Source organism: Platalea leucorodia (assembly GCF_965183815.1).
Source record: "Platalea leucorodia genome assembly, contig: HAP1_HAP1_SCAFFOLD_324, whole genome shotgun sequence".
Taxonomy (NCBI): domain Eukaryota; kingdom Metazoa; phylum Chordata; class Aves; order Pelecaniformes; family Threskiornithidae; genus Platalea; species Platalea leucorodia.
The window spans coordinates 8,120-16,238 of record NW_028121253.1 but is presented as its reverse complement, the minus strand read 5'-3'; positions in this window follow the sequence as shown (position 1 = coordinate 16,238).

Genomic DNA, 8,119 nt, shown 5'->3' with positions numbered 1-8,119 from the left:
AACTTCCCCTATACTCCCCCAGGAGGCCAGACCATAAACTAGTGTGAGACAGAGCAGAGCCTACAAAGGGGATATCATCCTGAGGGGGTCACACCATAAAATTCAAGTCTCCCCTATACGCCCTCAGGAGCTCAAATCACAAACTGCTACGCGCGTTTCAGTGCAAGGGTCTCAACACCCACTCCTTCCTTGCGCTTCGTTCGTCTCCGGCTGCTTCCCTCGCGGGAGAGCAGAACCGCGGATCGGAACTCCACACTCGCTTCGTACTTATTTGTACGTCTCGTTCACACACACTCGCTCAGCACACTGTAAGGTTGTATGACACTCTCGTCTCAAGGGATCCTGTCCGTGATGCCAATTCAAATGTCCCGATCCAATGTTGGGAGAGGTTTCGATACGATCCCAAGGACGAGATTAAGACGCAAACGAGGTCAAATGCCGTACAACCTTTTGACTTTATTTTGGCGAACGAAGGGGTGAGGACCGGGTAGGGAGATGGGGCGGCGGGGGGGGAAGAAAAAGAAGAAAAAAGAGAGAGAGAGGAAAAGAGAGAAAAATAGAAAGAGCGTGCTCAGGCGGGTGAGAAAAGAGCCACGTAGGGGAACTAGCTACCGCCACTCCGAGTCTGGCGTTGTCCCGTCGATCAAAGGTCCGGTCGGTCCAGCCTCTGTGTCCACAGGAGCAGCTTCCAAGGAGGTGCACGGGGAAGGACGAGAAGAGAAAAAGAGAGGACCTCAAAAGGCGCACGCGGTCCTTTTATAGGGCCATGCCCATGCGCAGAGCAGGTCTGCGTACATGCAGTTTGCGCTTCTGCTTTTCGCGCCCTGGTCTCTGCGCAGGCGTGCGTGCAGTCCATGGCCCCGCCTTCCGCATCCTGTCCTCTGCCTTTAGCGCCCTGGTCTCTGCGCAGGCGTGCGTGCAGTCCATGGTCCCGCTTTTCGTATCCTGGTCTCTGCATGGGCTGTGGTGGTTTTGTCGGGGGATGGATGTCGGACCCAGAAGATGGCGGTAGAACAGCAATGTCGAGACAATTCTGGTTAGTCCTCGACAGGTCTGAACACAAGAGATCCACTTTTATTGAAGAGCTGCTCTCTGACAGGCCATATCTGACACACTGTTGTGCAGAGGTCAGGCACAAGAGGATCAAACCTCCACAGAAGCAGTCTAAACCCAGAAAACTATCTCTAAGTAGAATTATCACAAGAGTAAAAAGCAGACTTGTGGCCTAAGATAAACTCTGGGAAACATGCAGAGGTGGGCAGGCAGGTTATTGTCAGTGAAACAGCATTTATTGGGCCCGTTTCCACAGGACATTTTTTATTTCCTTGTTCCTCATGCTGTAGATGAGGGGGTTCATTGCAGGGGGCACAACTGGGTACAGCACTGCCATCACCAGATCCAGGGATGGGGAGGAGATGGAGGGGGGCTTCAGGTAGGCAAACATGGCAGTGCTGATAAACAGGGAGACCACGGCCAGGTGAGGGAGGCACGTGGAAAAGGCTTTGAGCCGTCCCTGCTCAGAGGGGATCCTCAGCACGGCCCTCAAGATCTGCACATAGGACACCACAATGAAAACAAAACACCCAAAGCCCACACAGACACTTACCACAAGAAGTCCTGCTTCCCTGAGGTAGGCATCTGAGCAGGAGAGCTTGAGGATGTGGGGGATTTCACAGAAGAACTGGTCCAGGACATATCCTTGGCAGAGGGGGAGGGAAAATGTATTGGCAGTGTGCAGCACAGCATGGAGAAACCCACTGCCCCAGACAGCTGCTGCCATGTGGACACAAGCTCTGCTGCCCAGGAGGGTCCTGTAGTGCAGGGGCAGATGGCAACAGAGCGGTTGTAGGCCATGATGGTGAGAAGAGAATACTCTGCTCCTACCAAGAAGGCAAACAGAAAGAGCTGGGCAGCACATCCCAAGTATGGAATGGCCCTGGTGTCCCAGAGGGAATTGGCCATGGATTTGGGGACAGTGGTGGAGATGGAGCCCAGGTCAAGAACAGAGAGGTTGAGGAGGAAGAAGTACATGGGGGTGTGGAGATGGTGGTCGCAGGTTACAGCAGTGATGATGAGGCCGTTGCCCAGGAGCGCAGCCAGGTAGATATGTAAATATCCAGTAGATTTGTTCCAAAACTGAAATAAAGCCTCTGGCCTACTGAGGTTGGGGTGGCCGGACCTAACCGCCTGTTAAGTAAAAATATATGAGAGTTGAGTCATTTGCAGGCTGTGAGCGTGCTGCTTGCCTCACAAGGCTACAGGTAACGTGGCAGAAGGTCGGGGGGAGTTCGGGTTAAAAAGGCTACATCGGGGCTCTGGTCTCCATCTGTTCCACCGCTCCTGCATAGGTTGGCATTCTGCCTACAGTGACGTCTCACTGACCACTTCTCCCTTTTTTTGCTCCCCAATAGATATGAATTGGACCCAGAAAAGGTTCAGCTTTGCCTGGAAGTTCAGTTTGCCCTTTTAGTTTGCGTCTGCTGTGGATGGCACCAATGCAGTGAAGGTAAAACGTAGCTATTTGGCTCAGCATCCATGAGACCCCTCTACTGTCCAAGGACACGGAGACTGCGGTAGGCACAGAGAGCAGAAAACGGGCCGGTACATCTCTGGCTACTTGGGAGCTCTTGGGAGCTCCAGGTAGTTGCAGAGGGTTTTATTTTTCTCGGGGTGTGGGAACAGTTTCCGTACGTTACAGGAGCCCAGTGGCCCTTTCTCTGGGTGACAAGCGTTCTCCTTCTCAGCTCTTCAGTGATGCTATCAAACTGGCAGTTGCTTACAAACAGAATTCAGGAGGTTTCACAGACGAGGTCATGCAAGAAGTGGAGGTAAGAAAGGCTTGACCTTAAGGCTCTCCTTCTCAGCGATCAGCAGCTCTGCTCTTTTTTTTCCCCTCAGGGAAAGCAGAGCCTGTGGCAAAAGGTGAAACTTTGCAAGCGTGGAAGGTTTCGCCTTCTGCTGGTGACGCCATGGGGTTTGTGTGCTGCTCATCTCTCGGTTGGAAGGGGGGAGGTGGTGACCCTCTGAAGAGCCCACGCTGCCCTAGATTGAATTGGAAAGACCCACAGCAGAGCGTAGCTGGTGCAGCTCGCTGCAGTTCTCCTCCTCTCTCTGGGTGAACCCCTTCCACGGGGCTTGGCTTTGCATCTTGAAGGCATCGTACCTGTGTCTCCCTTCTGCCCTGCTTTGGGGACAACTCTATCGGCAGACGTCCCCGCAGCCTGACCCTGGCTTTCGCCACTGCTCTCAAGAAGCCGAACCCATCTCTCCAGCGTGCCAAGCTTGTGCTTAGGACACGAGCGCTTTTTGGGAACTCACATCTTGCGGTCGTGGAACCCCAACCACTGACATAGCAGGTTGTCAGCTCTGACACTCTCGGCGAGGTGTCGGGCACGCAGGCGAGCTGTACGGAGGAGCTGCGCTGGAGAGGCTGGTCCGATTCCAGCAAGGCGCTGTCGTTCCTCTCCTAGATATTTCTATAGTGTGGGTGAACCGGGAGCCGCTTAATATGGCGTACGTGGGCCTCAGGGCCCAGCTGGGTGGCCCCCGTCACCATGTGGTGATGTGCCTGGAAGGCAGATGGAGAGAGGGTTCAGAGATGCCCGGTGCCTATTCCCCAGGGATCCTCTGCCCCCCACGACACGCCACGTGCCGTGGCGAGCAGCCATGGGCCGGAGCCCGCAGGTCCCTCTGCAACCAGAAACTCCTTACTGTCCTGCTCCATGGCTTGCTGCTGTTGAGGCTGAAGGTCGGGCCTCTTCCCTCCCCACACGGCGTTGCATGGACAGCAGGGCCAGGGAGCCCCGTGGGGCGTGCGTCTGTCTGTCTGCCCCTGTTTCTGCTTGAGCCCCGTAGGTGAGTTGTGGCAGCAGCCTGGGTGCTGGCAGGGAACTGAGGCTCCCACATGGGGTTCGGGAAGCTGTGGCGTGGCACCCTCCAGTGAAGCCCATAATGGTTGCCCCAGCTCCCTCCCAGAGCCTCGGGCCGCCTACCCACAGCTGTCCCGTGTGCCGTGTGCAGGCCAGCACATGGCCAGCAGGACGAGGAGGGGGAGCAAATTCATGGCTGCCATCGGCACGTGGCAATGGAGGGCTTGTCGTCACCGGTGCAGCAGCCGACGTAGTGCCCGCAGTAGTCACATTGCCCATGGTGGCCTCGGCCCCGGGGCTGATGTCACAGAGTTGCTGGGCACAGTGGCCTCTTGGGGTGGGGCAATGTGGCGGGTTTCCAAGCAGGAGGGGAGGCAGAAGCTGGGATCGGACACCCCTGACAGCCCCCCGCTGAGTACTCTGCTTGCGGGCTGAGATGCGATGGATGCACTCGACCCCTTGACCAGGCTGGTGGTGGTTTGGTGCGGGCTCCAGAAGACGTTAAGGCCTGAGCCGTAGCCGGGCCGTGAACTCCTCATGTTTCAATCCATTCCCTGAAACCCCAAGGAGCAGAGCGACACCGTGAGTGTCGATGCACACGGGCTTGGAACACCGACCGTGTGGTTGACGCATGGCTTTTCCAAGACTCATTTATCAAGGAACAAAGAAAGTTGTGGGTACAAGGAGCCTCCTGCAGACCTTTGCCGTCACCTGTAATTTGACCACGAGCCAACCACTTTATCCTATAAATACAGCAGCCTCAGTGAGCCGCCTTCAAGCTCTCCCTGCTCAGCAGCATGGCGGCACGGCGGTGATCTCCCCTGGAGCTGGGACACCTCACAAGGTCGCTCCTCGAGGCAGAGAGACCTTTACCAACGACAGATCTTTGGTGAGTGACCGATATCACGCCTAACCTTGTAGTATGGTAACTTTGATTTTGTCTTGGTGACTTTGCACGCTGAACTGATGCTAATGAAACGCTACATAAACTTTGCATGTACAATCCCTTAGATATAAACCGTTGTCCAAGTCTGAGACTAAGACTGGACCTAGCCACACTTAAGCTCCTTCAGGAGTTTAGAAAGCAAGGGGGTCTACTCTGAACCTCGTCACTCAACGGGAGGGTCTTCCTCACTCTTTGCATCTCCCGTCTCTCTGTGAATCACTCTAACTAACTCGAGCGTAACTCAGTTTTCTTTTGTATGATTCTTCCCGGCAGTCATTAATAGAGGGAACCTTGCCATCGAATTCTAAGTCCACTTTTACAGCGTCATATTAAAACCACTTTTCCTCTCCGCTTTTGGAGAGGGACTTTTTACAAGGGCGCGTAGTGACAGGACAGGGGGTAATGGCTTTCAAGCAAAAAAGGGGAGATTTAGATTAGATCTAAGGAAGAAATGCTGTACAATGAGGGCAGTGAGGCACAGGTTGCCCGGAGAAGCTGTGGATGCCCCATCCGTGGAAGTGTCCAAGGCCAGGTTGGATGGGGCTTTGAGCAACCTGGGTTGGCGGAAGGTGTCCGTGCCCGTGGCAAAGGGTTGGAACCAGATCATCTTTCAGGTCCCTTCCAACCCAACCCAACCCATTCTTGGATTCGATGATAATACCTTGGTCAGCAACTCCTTAAGCGTTCTAAATCACCTGTTAATCATGCTCTGTGCCACTGAACTATTTTCTCCTCTCTTCACTTGAAACCTAGATCTCATCGAATGCTTCCCGGCTGTCGAGTCCTGGGCCAGGAAAGCCCTGTGGCAAGTCGGCACTCTTCCAGTTGGCCGAGGTTACACCCATTAGTGTCACGATGGGAAGACGTGTGTATCTTTTCCCCCCCAAAAAGTATGAATTGTGTAAGGGTTGCTCTAGTATCAAATTTAAGTTTCTAGAAGTGTGAATTAGTAAATAATGGAAGAATAAGAGAATCGGGCAGTGGCGATGGCCCCGGGGACCTAGCTGTTCTTTATACACTTGTTCACGTGCAGTTGAAGACCGCACGGAAAAAGTTATGCTTCTTCTCAGAAAAATAAGCCTTATAATAAAAAAAATGCTCAGCAAAGACAAGAGACAACGGCATTCTTCTTCCAGAGGAGCTGGATAGCAGGGTTCAAAAAGTAAAGCTTTGGGTATAAGGCCTGGAAGGTGGATTGCTGAATCGGGGAGCAAGACTAAGAAAAGTAGACTTGGAGATCATCAGGAATCTCCGGGAAGAGTTGGCAGTTGAAGTCGTGCATGGAGTTCTAAACTTGGCAGCGGCCAGCAGTAATCAAAAATACCAGGTCAGGTTTCCCAACGGTTCTAGAAATTCTCCATGAGTCTTAAATACACCTTTTAGAGGTCTCCCCTTTCATACGGATGAATCGCTCAAAACCCTCTGAGGCTCGGTGTGCGAATATTATTCTTTTCAATGACTGAAAGATGAAGACACACGCTGCATTCCAGGTAAAGAAGAGTGGATGCTCGCACCTTACTCGTACGCTTTTTTTGCCCTTTTTTTTTAAATCATTTCCTATTTCAGTGAGGAAAATGGTTCTCTGGATCCCACCTAGTAGCATCCAGCCATATATTCTTGCTGGTTAATCCCTCTGAGGGAAAAAAAGACTGGAAGCGCGGAAATAAAAGTCTTTCATGCCTCGTTCCGTGGAGAGTAAGGCTACGATCTGACTTTGCAGGAACCTCTACGAGCAGAAGACAACCTGCCTTACCCTACAGGCAGTCCCGGGCAGTTTGTGGGTGCGTGCTGGATGTCAGCAGTGCCTCTGCAAGGGTGATGCCACCCCGCTGGGATCAGCGATCCATAACGGCATTTGACTCCTGCAGCCCTGGGACAGCAGAAAGGCCGGTAACACTTTGGAACACCACAAGGTGTCCTCTTGCAGGACGGCAGGAGGCTTTGAGTAGCATTGTTCTGGAGTAAAGCTGTTGCTGAGTCCAGCCTGACTTTTGGAAGCCAGGATGAAAAGTTGCGACGGGACCGTGAAGCTTGTGGAGGCCTCATTTGGGGGAAGGAGAGGTGCTTGTCCACAGGAGCGTGGAGTTTGCGCTGCCATTGGTGGAAAAGGCAAAGCTGAGTCTGTCGACCTGACATTGGCGTGTTGGGCAGGTTTCAGGAATCTCTCTCTCAGTGATTGCTCAAATGGCTTCCTACAAGCCTAATTTAATATGCAAAATGAATGTTAAAGGCTCTGATTCAAACTGAGAAAAGCGTGGCAGACATGCTGAGAACGTCCTCCTTATCTCTAGCTCTAGTAGTACCCGAGTGCCGTTGATTTTTTTCCAATTTTGGAGGCCGCAGTAATGTTGGATTGGAATCGGATACGAGCTGGATGAAAAGGACCACCTTCATCAGGGTTACCACAGGCTTGAGCAGGCCTGCCCGTCGCTCTTGGTGGAACTGGGACACAACAGGCACCCAGTTCCCGGAACACCACCACGATGCTGTGCTGAAGAATCGTCTCCTTTCCTCTTTCTAGAGGATCTTGCTGAGAAGCGTCTCCTTCGTTGAGCAAGGCTTTCTCTAGAGTGGTCACCGGCAATGACTGTGAAGTCAGAGCACCGTCGGAGAGCTGAGAGGAGTGAGCCTCCTACCAGGATCAGGGTGACCCCGTGCTCTCGTCGCCGTGCGAGTGAGATGTTTCTCGGGAACACAGAGGCTAGACCAACTCAAAGTGCAATTGTCCCATGTCCCACTAACCAATGGTTTCTTGGTGGACGGCACGCTTCTTGTAGCTTCTTGGGAGGCTCTGCTGGCAGCATCGTTTCTTTCTTTGCTCCTGCTGTGCAGATCTGCTGAGTAACTAACTGCAAATGCTCCTTGCGGGAGCGGAAGGTCTTTTTGGCTTTCCTTCAGATTGAAACGACCCCGACCTTTCTCTTGGCTGACAACAGCGTTCTGCCGTTAGGTGCTGCAGAGGATTCCTCTGATTAACCCGAAGCCTCTTCTATGCTAACGCCCATCTTGTGGCCTGCAAAAGAGAAAAGCCAAAGAGAGCTCAGTGGCAGGATTGCTTTTCGCATGGGGTCGCATCCTCCTCCTTTTGACACCGCGTCCCCAGCGCCCAACCTACTCGTAGAGCCCACGAGCACTCTCTATTTCTGACTGCTGAGCAGGCAGAATTCGGTGCGCTGACCTGGAGGGCGTAGCGGTATCTCCGGGCATAGGCCCCCATCGCTCTCGTTGCTGCAGCAAGAGAGGGCCTAGACCTGGGCATCCTGCGTCTTCAGGGGGCTGTTGGGCGCATCCGAGTCTGACAGCT